Genomic DNA, 12156 nt, shown 5'->3' with positions numbered 1-12156 from the left:
GAATTAGAAGCCCGCTCTATCTTGTTTTGTAGGCACACAGAGAATACTGGATTCAAAGACCGATGGCCAAGGTAAGACCTGATTTCTCAGCATATTTATTTTAAAACCCTTTAACATGTATTATTTGAGGACTCTCAGATTCATTTCTTTTCTTTTTTTTTTTTTTTCTAATTCCCATAGTGGGTGCAGCTCAACCCTCCTCCACACATGAAGCCAGAATAATCAGAATTAGTAGAGGACTGATACTCTCACCCTCCCACTCACAGACTCAGAGCCAGGCTATGAACCTGTATTACAGCTCCTCAACAGTTTTTTCCAGCCCACAGGTTGTAAAAAGTAGTCGGTCACACCATCGCCCTCTGCAATTGCATCTGCATTATTTATCAGCCAATGGACTTGCTCTGTCCCTTTTTTCAACCCAGCTTTAGTGCCTGCGTATTCAGGGTCACTTCACTAACATCCCTACAAGTTGCGTAGGGGTGAGGAGAGGCCGAGGCAGGGATTTTCCATGACTGTTCACCTACTAACTCTCAGCACAGCTCCACTTCATGATTTTAGGGATTTGTACGAACCTAGGTGATTTTTAGGCATTTGTACGTAATAAAATACATATTCCTTGCAGAGAGGCAGATGCACTTGTAGAGTCATGCAGTGCCTCAAACTAGATGAGCGATATCGTACAAAGGGGTATAATCACAGAATCTATAGTTTAAAATCAGTACCTGTCATATGAGAGTATTAATATGTAAAAACAACTAGATGAGGAATACAGTACATAAAATTACAAGGCAAGCCTTTTGTAAGCTATGTGCTTACAAAATGGTCTATACAGTTTGGCAGTCCAGCTAATTTTCTTTTTAATAATTCTGATAGCAACTGCTAATAATTAGCTGATCTAATTTAGATTTTCATTTCATGTTTTAAAATTTACAGAAATGGTTGAGGAACACTATCCTTAAAAAAAAAAAAAAAAAAAAAAAAAAAAAGTGATAATTTCCCAACAACCTGGGACCACTGCTGGAGAAAGGATTTTGCCTGAAAGGGTTTCAGGAAGTTACAAAACTCCTTTACATGGCCTGTTGGATCTGTGTATGATTTCCAACATTACACAAAATAAATACCAGGAGACTGGTGTGGTTTATACAAGAGTTTATAGAGAAAAAATCCACCCACCAGCTCCCTTGCTGAGGATTACAACCAGGTCTCTGCTGCCAAGTTCTCTGTTTAGGTAAAGCATGAGAAAATCTGCCATTTCTTCAGAGTCACAAAAGGGGTGCTCCGGGGGGGGCAGCGAGAAGCTGACAGCTCTCGCTGCTTAAAAGGCAGCTGTTCCTTCTCAGGTACTATTATTAATAAACCCTAAGGTAATGTTTGCTCTGAAATATGTCTAATTGAAATAATTTACCCTAACCCTTAGAGAATTATGAAACTGTTTTCATCATGTTCACACACAGCAAAATAATTATGAGATGCCATATGGAAAAGACATCATGTGGTATATGTATTTCTGAATGTATACTTTTTGAAATGGTTCCCACAGATAAATCACATAGCTAATTTACAAAGAGGAGGTGGATAGTAGTTCTTAAGCATGTAGTTTAAGTTTAAAATGGTTTCAGGCTGGGTAAATTTACAGTGGTGATGACACGCAGTAATTGCACTGATCGCAGGACGTAGGTTACAAAAGATGTCGATAGCACCGTTAAGTCGCGCCGCGCAAAATGGAGCAGCGAAAGCCCAGCGATCCCTCGACGCGGCACAGGCTCAAGGGCCGCGCAGGTACAGCGAGGTCCTGAGCTCAAGGTGCGCTCGGCTGATGCTGAGCCCGGCACTGGACCTAGCGCCCGGGCAGCACGGCGCGCGAGGAGCGCGTCCCCGGGAGGTGCTGCCGGGGCTGTTGCAGGATTTGCTGCATCTCTGCTATAAGCTTTGGCGTTTCCCTGCTGGGGAGGTGCTTTCTGTGCGCAGGAGAAGGGCCGGGATGAACCTGAGGCTGGCCACCTTAGCCCTCACGTAGCTGCATGAAACGGACCTCGAAAAAATTAGCAGCAAGGACTCTGTTAGGTTTATGGAGTTTTTTTCCAAGGTCCTGCTGGCATTTAGTCATTGAAGAATCATGGACAATCTGATTTCTCAGGAACAGGACACATCACCACCCAAGGGCCGGTCAAGCCGCCCGCGCTGTGAGGATGTTCCCCGTCATCAGGGAGCCTCTGAGGTCACTCTGGTTTGTATCCAGAAAGCTTTGAGCTGTCACCTAACCAAGGGGAACACTCCAATCCCATAATATTGTTCTGAGGAAAGCCCGTGAGAAAAAATTTCTTCTGTTGTTGTTCCCCACTGTCCCTCTCCTGAAGGTTTTTCAGAAGATTTTATTCCCAGCCTGATGTGTAGCATTATCCTTTATATGCATATATACATATATATATATATGCATATTTAATTACACGTGGTAGCAGTAGAATTGTGTAGGGATCTTTTTGGCCCTTTTTCAGAAATATTTGTGGTAGATGATGAGACATCTGAACTATCAGAAAGAGAACCTCAGAAGCTCTGAAGGTGCTTTTTGAATAAGGAACTCTTATTAACATTTCTAGAAATCTGGCTGGAGATCAGGCTTTCTTGTCAGACTTCTGGTAGTTCTTGTTTCCAGATGGATGGAAGAAAAATAAGAGAATAGCTTATTACACCCTTTCTGTTTCTTGTCCGATTTGAAACCCGCAAGTGAAGAAGACAGAAAGAAATATCATTTTGTCCATTCTGTTCCCTTCATTTCTAAGGACTCCTCAAAAGAAATATTTATCTCTAATTTGAATGGTTCAGGTTAGTCTGTGTTTTATCTGAATTAGCTCACTAGTTACCTCTGCAATTATTTCTATGAGGACTGGAGAAATATTTGAAAGATCCTGGATACTCCAAATAATTCTCCCCACGCCTCTCTTCCATCTTCAGTGGCTGCAAGAACTGCAGAGATGTGCTGCGATTGCATTGCTTATCCCCCCGTAACGGCATCTTTAGCCGGCATTACCGTCCTAGGTAGGGTATTTGTCAACAACCTTGTAACTGATGAGTACAAGGAAAATATTTACCCAACTTCTGTGCTGTGGCGTTACCCCAGTAATGCCATTTCAGGAAGACCACATTGTATTCCTGAGATTCAAGTTACAGAAACCAAGAGAGCCTTGGCGTTTCTGTGTCTGTAACAGCAGTCCTCAAATAACCACCTTGAGAGACAGTAATTACAGTAATCATGGTTTTAAAAGAGAAAAAAAACAGAAGAAGAGAAAAGCGCTATTCCCCACAAACATCCAAAGGTGGGAGTTTTCAGATACCCTCGCTGCGTGTGCAGCGCGAGGGACATCCCTATTTGATGACTCCCTAATCTTCCCAGGAGTAACCACACAGGCTAATATTTACTCTGCCTGCGCAGATGGAGTGTCTGAACGCTGCTGCTGTGTTAACGCGGGAGTGTTTAAACGGAGCTTTTCCGCCACGGATCGCGGCGGTGAGCTGCTCGCGCTGAGGACGTAGCCTTGCTCCTCCCTGCTCCCCAGCGAGAAACGTGATGCTCTTCCTCCTGCTCTTCCTCGCCTGGCACAGGCTGGCGGGCACGTTCCCCTCTTAGCAACTCCCAGTCAAGTCTTTTTACGCTCACTGAAGGTGTATTGCATTTTGTGCTATTAACGTGCCCCTAACCAAAAGTCACATTTTTTTTCCTGCAAGTTACAGCAGATTATTATTTTACTACAGCCGTCCGAAAGCATGAAATGGAGATTTATGATACTCCTGTGTTTTCCACTTCAGTGTGTGTAATGCAGGAAAGGTGCATTTTTTCTTTTCTTTCTTTTTTTTTTTGCTTTTGAACAGTGTGCTGCGTGATTAGAGTGTAGTGAGAAGGTCACTGACCAAACTTTATCTTCCACACAGTTTCCCACAGCATGTATTCCTCCTAGGGAACATTTTCTCAGCTCAGGTTATTTCCAGAAATGTTCTCAAACCATAAGAACAGTCCTTGCAGTAAAACATTTCATTCCCACTTTTTATCCTTTATCTTGCAGTGCAGTGTTGACAGCATTTATGTTTCTTCTATTGACTGGGCCAAGAACAACAGGATTAATGAGGTTGTCTCTTCATGAGTGCATTATATTTTTTCCTCTGACCTTTCAAACATGGGAATCTTCTGTTTGCAATATTTCTCGAGGAAGGAAAAACCCTCCTCGCTCAAGCCAGCCGTGATGGAGGCCGCTTGGGTCCAGCCTGGGCTCCAGGCACACCTACGGCCCCCCCGCGCAAAGGGGGCGAAGCACGCGGGCCCCCTCCGCGCTGCCTTCTCCCTAGCCGACACGCGGGCTGAAAGGAAACCGTGAAAAAGCAAAGGAGAGAACATCTTTGTTCCCCTGTTTTTTAAAGATTTGGCGGGGGGACGTGGGATATTTTAAGGTCTTTCTCAAGCTACGAAGCCCTGATTATAAATCTTCTGCAGCTGCCTAGAGACTATCATACTGCAGGAACTATTCAGGAGAAGGGTGGACACTGCTCTGCTCTTTTTTTCCGAAGCGTTGCAAATGTTTAGGCTGGGCTAGCAGAGGAAGGAGGAGCCGCTGTAATTACAGGCTTCCACAGAATGCTCTGGTGCTTTATCTTTCCTATTCTTGATTATTTTTGACAGTGGGTAACTGGAACACAATCAAGATAGGATCATGTCTAAGTGCAGCAGAACAGAGAACGTGAAGAATTTTCCCAAGGATGGAAGCACAAATATCTTTAAACACAATAAATAACTTTGCACATGTGACATCTTTTAGTCAACCTCCTCAGAATATGTCAATTAGATAAGCTTCACATAATTAAATTATTACAAAAGACAGTCAAGGGTGATTTATTCCCATTTTACATCTGGGGAAACTGAGGCACGGAGACTCTGAAAAACTCACACTAGCCCAAAAGCTGTATCTACATAAGCAGGTCTCTAAGCTTTTAAGTTCGAAGTTGGCTCCTTGGGGAAAGAAGCACCACAAATTTGCACTCACGTCTTGCATCTCAAATGACAGCTCTTACCTGCTCACTTTAGGGTGAAAACACAGCATCCAGGGACTCTCCTGCTCAGGCCTCCAGCGCTGGCTTTGCCGTGCGGGGCCGGGATGCCTCAGCTCTGGGCAGTGGTCCAGGAGGGCCAGAGCTCCAGCGCCAGGCTTAGGTTTGAGCTGAGCTCGAGATCTCTGTGCACGGGTTCAAGTCATTCGGGGACTTTGAGAGCGAGCTGAACTAGACGTGTAGTCGTAGCCAAATTCATCCGTGTCAGGCCTGGTAAGAGAACAGAAACAAAGATTCCTGGCTCCTCGCTTCAACAATTTAAATAATCCCATGTATTAGCTCTGGAAAGCGGACAGGCTGCTTTTACAGTGCTTTAGGTTGAAAAAGTCATCTGAGAAGCTAAGATATTTCTGAGCAACAGTTTAGAGCAACATTTCAAGAGACTTCTGAAGCATTTGCTCCTGAAGATGGTGATACCTACGCAGGGAGGACGGTAATTCGACTTGGTACGGCCCTCAGGCGCTGGCGGGAGTCCCTGCTTGCGAGTACCAGGAGACGGTTTTCAGGCTTTAACCACAAGTGTATTCTGCGTCTTAGATCCGTGTTTCCTGGATCTCAGAGCTTTGAGCTTTGTTGCTTAAACTCTTTTCTCCCTCCTTTTAGGATTTTTAGTGTAGCTGAACTTGAATAACCAGAGATGGCACTTAAAAAGTTTATATCTATATTTGCCAGGATTTAGGGCAGTTAATTGTATATGGTTTTGATGGAGAAATTCTTATATGCAAAATTTCTCCTATACTCGTGTATGCAGAAGCCCAGTTCTGCTGTGTTTTACTGTTTTCTAGCTAGAACAACTTGTGTAAAGCTAAAGAAACTGAAGTTTGCCTTGCTATGTTTCCTTAAGCAACTGAGTTCTCTGTCATGCATTAGTAAGGTATTCTCAAAAAGCCCCCGACAGAAAATATTTTGGGGGTTGTAACCCTCTAGACTTTAAAATCTTAAAAACCCTGACATTTCAGGATTAAAAAAAAAGAATGCATCTATCAGTGAACGACGAATATATGTTTGTGTAGCTTCCCTTATTTGCATTTGCTGGTAATTAATTAAAAAACATGAGTTTAATTAAACTTGGAGTTAGGGGATTCATTAAAATAAAAACAAAAAGCATTTCCGTTAAAAATGTAAAAGAACTTGTTCAGTTGAGTTAGCTGGAGCAGCTTAAGGATTTGCAGACAAATACCAGCAGTGCTAAAACTTCAGGGAATATCACTCTGCATACGGTTAGAGGAGAGCTGCTGAACACGAGGTGTGCTTGTACATCTTTGTCAGCAGACACATTTCACATTGTAGATACTTGAACTGAAATAATATTTGCCATCAGTTTCTTTGCAGTCTGAGTCGGTGGCTATGACAAAATGAAATCCGTACAGGTCTAAAATAAAGGTTTACAGCCTAACTGAAGGTAAGGTTTTGAAAAATGAGGGATAGAGCTTGAAAGGAAAAAAAAGAAACAAAAAGAAACAGCCTAAAGGAATGAGAGGTCTGTAGGAACTCATGCAAAACCCAAGACTAAATTATGCTTATCTGTTTATATTATTGTGAAAAGTTCTTTTTCTTTTAGACCTCTTTAAATCTCAACTCACAGTCCTCAGCATTTATTTTCTTTTTTTGCAGTTTTTTCCTTGGAGGGCAGGGGAAGGGGTTTGCTTTTCAAGAAGAGCCAAGTTATTTCGATGTTGAAAGTAATGGTAGAAGAGAAAAAAAAAGAATCCCAATTGGTAAGTAAGCCTGATGTTGATTAAACATTTTTCCGCAGCCTGCTCTGTTTCCCCTCCTTTGATAGGGCTACGCTTGTCTCGCCAGCAGAAGAGAGCTGATCCTCTGTGGGAAACCCTCACGTACAGAGCGCAGAAATCTTGAATATCTTGTAGAACGCATCATCCGCAAATTGCCGCTTGCAAACACTGAACCATTGCTGTTTGTCCAGGGGAGTGGGAGTGGGACCTTCGAACCTTCTCAGGTTGACACGTGGTGGTGGTGGTCTCCAAACCCAACACGTGCTCCTGGCAGGGCCAACAAGTCCCTCCCTCGTTTAGGTCAGGCTTTTGGGTTGTGGAGCTGAGGGTGCTCCACTGGAGCACCTCGAAGGCATCTGCACGGCACCGCGGAAGGTGGAGTCCTCCGGGGAGGTGAGCGCAACGGCAGCTCCTGCAAGGTGCTGCGCTCCTGCTGTCGTGGGGCTACTTCAGAATGAAACCCGCTAACAGAACACTCCGATTTTGGCCAAACTGTCTCAAAATTAAGATTTTTCTATGCCTTACCCATTCCCCAAAGATATTTAATTTGGGGAGGAAATAATAATAATAATGAAATACAATGACAATCATAAAATCCCTTGCCATATTCATCAGACCTGGTTTACTACGAAATTAATACAAAAAACCTCTCAGCGATGAATGTGAAATGAGCACAACCGACGCTATGCTAACTCACCAGTCGCTGCGTTTCGAGGGTGACTTGGCGCGTGCGTGTAGGACGTGCGTGCAAAGAGCAAGGACCTAAAGCAATCGGAAATCTCGGAGGTGAGGTGCCATGGTGCAAACGCAGCAGATGCACCACAGCTGAAGCCTGTCGAAGGAGACACCTAGCCAGCCCCGACCCCTCTGCGTGGGATAACTTAATGGCACGTAAATAGGCTTTAAAGGGGGCATTGTCTGCTTTCTTTTTTTTTTAAAAAAGGGAAAACTAAGTGGGTTTTGTGTGCGGGTAAAGTAAATATGGTTACAAAGTCATGACTTGTTAAGAGCTTTTTGAGGACCCCACACTCACAAATCCTTTAGGTCATGTGTTTGCTTTCTGAAACATTTGGTAAGTAATAAGTGCCAAGGGACTACATGTGCTCCATCTGGAATTAGCAGATTCCTCTTTGTTCAATTGTTCCTAAATTTGGAACCAGCTGACTTGCTTAAAAGTATTTTGATTTTCTTTTAAATAAATACGGGAAATAAACAAAGCCTGGGACCTTCGGAGAGGTACGTTATTAGTCTTCTCCCTGGCTTCATGAGCAGCGAGAGTCTTAAAGGGGCATTTGCCAATTTTGATGTTTGTTATTGGTTTATGGTAACAATTTGTTTGGAGTGGCCCATCGTTTTTGTTTCCCTTTTATAAATAGTATCAAAGAAATCAGATAGGGAAAAAGAACTATTAGGTCATTGAATCCACTCCCCTGCCAATGCAGGCTTGTTCCCTACAGTGTATTTTTTCCATTTCTTTGTCCAGGTTAAACTTGGAATTAAGTTTAAGAGCCTGTAGGTCTGATGAGAGGTACAAGAGCAAGTGGAGATTTTACTCTTTTCTTCTGTCCTTGCTAGACAAACACCACATTTCTATCTCCACCTTTCCTGCAAAGGGACATGTGATGTTAAAAGATCAAGCAGATGCTTTCTCTTCGCAGGTGTTGTAGATTACTACCTCATTCCTATAAAAAGTTAATTTTTGCTTGGGGAAAGCAATAAAGGAAGAGAAAAGAAACACTTGTCTTATCTTCCCTGATGTCCTATAACACCCAAGAGGAAGATTCTGAGACCAAACCACCTGCTTGTCCGGTAGACTTATGAAAAGAGACTTTTTCCTTGAGGGCCTTTAAAAGCTTTATTTAAAAACAAAAAAAAACAAAAAAAAAAAGCTTTTTTTTAAAAAAAAAAACTTTACAAAGATACTTGAGCAAACACTTCAAATAATTGAAAAAACACACTGGAATCACCCAAAATCACACTGTATTCCTGATATGGAATTCAGTTGGAGGAACATTTGACACTGAAAATGTTTTCAATGAAAAGCTTGCAAATCAAAGCTCAAAAATGTTGTCCAATGTCATTACATTTGGCATATGAGGAATTATTAAGAGGTACAGATCTGTAGATTTGGGATCCCAGCCTAAGATATTCAGTTTGTATATGTTGGTCTGGTTCCACGGATTCGAATGGAACGATGCCTATTTACAATAGCCGAAGATGGATGATCCCCTCTCTCTCCACTGACCCAAGAGAAAGCTTAGGGAGACTTGCTTTCCTAAGTCAAAGCTGGCCAGTTAAAGCTGGTCTTACAAAGCATTACATAGCAGGATCAAGATATTTATCTAGTTCACGGTTGCTCAGAAATTTGTTTCATCCAACATTTGTTCAAAATATAAGCAAACACTTTATTTCTGCTTCAAGCTTTCATAAGAGTAGAAGTATTTTCTGTGTGGCTACGAGGTCTTTTTTATTTGGTCTAGATAAACATCTGTAACTATTTTACCAACTCATGTATTCATTTGTATTGTAAGTCGAAGGAGCTTAAGTTCTCCCTCTTTGCAGCGAGTTGCAACCATTCTATTTTGCAGGTTGTTTCTTATGCATTGTCTTTCAGCAGCCCGAAGGCTTCTCTAAATTATTATTCTGTTCTTTTATAGCAAGAAGGAGCCAAAGTGTAGTGAAAGATCAGCAAGAAAAGGTCTAAGCAAAACCTAGTCAAAACCTGCTCCAGTCCATCTCTATTCTGAGGATCAGACCTGCGTTTCCTCGGCGTGGTGGAAGATGGTACTCTGGTGTCCTTGGTGCCAGCGTCGCTCAGCTGGATCTGCTGAAGATATTGATGTGTGGGCTTGACCAGAGCACTGAGGTATCACTATTTGTGCTTTTTAAGTGTAAGCGTATGACTACATGTTCAGGAGTTGCATCAAAGGTTCATGGAGAACAAGCTGTGTGCACACACCTTAGATAAGCACACAGCTATTCTCAAAAGCCAACGAGCTCTAAGCTTTAAGGAGTTTAATACCATGGAGCACTGGCTATTTAAAAAAAAAAAAAAAAAGGTAGAGTTAGTAAATATTTAGCAGAATCTTGTGATTCAAAAGGATGTGCATTTGTTGTCTTTAGTACCTGCAATCTGAGTAAAGATGCCTACTCAGGAAAGTGTTGGCACTTTTCATAATTTTTGTATCCTCAAAGATTTTTTTGATGGCAACAGAAAAAGAAATAGTCACCCTTGTTCCCAATGAAATCAGTTAAGAGGCTGCCATTGACTACATGAGACTCGTCGTTTCATCTTGTTTGCCATTATCATTTATAAAGTCCTAGAACCAACTTTGTTGTGAGAATAAACTCATTATTTGCAACTTATAAATCTTTTAGACAACACATATGTTCATACTTTGTATTTTATATTCTCTCCTTTTATACAACTTTCTGTGCTCCTAAATGTCATTTAAACTACAAAAATTAGTGATAGATGGGCGAATAGTAAAAGATGCTAAAACATACAGAACAGACAGAAATATTGTAGGCTAAATATAGTAATAAATAAGAGTTACATAATGTAAGGACAAATGACTGATGGGATGATGAAAATGAAGAAAATCTAAATTAAAACAAGAAAATGTTATCAAAGTTTCACTTTTATGAACTGCAATTTCTTTCAGTGGGCTTGAAGGAAGGCCATTTCGACAGGTTAGGTTACTGCATGGTGCTATAGTTAGAACTACTGACTGATTTTTTGCTGTTGTTTGTTGAGATGACTAAGTTGTCATTTTTAATTAGCTTTATGCTCTTCTCAAAGGCTAATTACTTTACTTTTTATCAAGATTACTTGATTGGTAATGACAAGGGTGCCATGGTTACGTATTTTTAGAGAATTCCCCAACCTGCACAATTATATGATTTTCTGTTCCCTCTGGATTCTTTGTGCAGTAAAGCCTTCAGTAAAAATAATGGTTAAGAAAAATACATATTTACTATTGATATCAGCAAAATAAAGTATCTCTTGATTTTTTTTTTTTTTGGCAGGAAGGTCATTGCTAATATATTTAGCCAGCGTAAACAAACATTACATTTAGTTTACCTATCTGTCACTGACACTAGCGCTACTCTATTACCTTAAATGAAGTTACGTCAGGAAAACTGAATTTGAGACATGAAGCCTTTCTTTTTTCCCTTTTATTTTTTTATACTCTTGCATCTTCCCTTGTCAGCATGGAAATTTGGACTGACTTCACTGCATACTTATTTCGTAGAGTACAAATTACACAGTCAGATACTGACATTCAGACAGCTTTTACCTCCCTATTTACCAGAATTTGGTTGAAGAGCTCTTGAGATAAGTGTGTGAGTGGTGCAGTCACAGGTGAAATCTTTCGTTTCTTTCGCCATCTATAGATTACTATAATCTCTTCTCGTTTGAAACATCAGCAGCTCGAGAGGTGATGCCTCCGCGAATGCAGCCTCAAGGAGCAAGACAGTGATGGGGGAAATAAATACTGCTGTGACATTTTTAAGAAATACAGCTATACGCAAAGAATCACTACTTTAGCCCTGTTCTACAACACATAAATACATGTCAGATGTGTGGTAAACCAAATTCTCCCAGGAGCTTGTCCTGAAAAAGGGAAAAGACACAATGATTTAGAGTCTACATCTGCAACTCTTGCAGCTGCTTCAGGTCCTGCTGCCGGAGGAAAATTCCTTGTATCGCCAGCCTCCCGGCGCTGGAGCCTGGAGGAATATCTCAACCAAACTGCAAGGGGACCTCGTGCTAGAGCTGACCGCTTGGAAAGGGAAGGAGGGGAAAGTCACCGTTCAGCTGTAAGAAAAGCAGTTGCTGCTGCCATGAGATGCCCCACTTTGCCCCTGGTGCAACCGAAAGAGGACTCCTTGACATTAGCGGTTCCGGTTGCATTCTCCAAAATCTATGGAAAAGTAGGGCTAGGCTAGGCAACTTCCTAAATCAAAGGAAAAGGCAGCGTGATAGGGCCCGTGGCACGTCACCCTGCTGTGTGTGAGCTTGCCGGCGCGGCCCCTGAAGCCAGAGCATGAGAGCTGGCTCCGAAGGGCTGCTGCATCCGAAGCGCGGATGGGATATTTCTATAACAAGAAGGTGTTCGGATGACCTGGAGTGAAGGCTTGCGCAGCCCCTGTGTTTTGGTGTTATTCTTCTCGGCAATACGCTGGAAACGTAGCGGCCACAGCCCTTCAGCAGGGGTCTTTTCAGTCTATGTGTAAAAAACACCTTCTTAGTAAGCATGTCTTCTCTTTAATGAGCTAGTAACACGTCTATGATTTCAGTAACCACAATAAGTTTTTATTG

Source organism: Dromaius novaehollandiae, chromosome 7 (assembly GCF_036370855.1).
Source record: "Dromaius novaehollandiae isolate bDroNov1 chromosome 7, bDroNov1.hap1, whole genome shotgun sequence".
Classification (NCBI taxonomy): domain Eukaryota; kingdom Metazoa; phylum Chordata; class Aves; order Casuariiformes; family Dromaiidae; genus Dromaius; species Dromaius novaehollandiae.
This window is presented reverse-complemented; position numbering follows the sequence as displayed.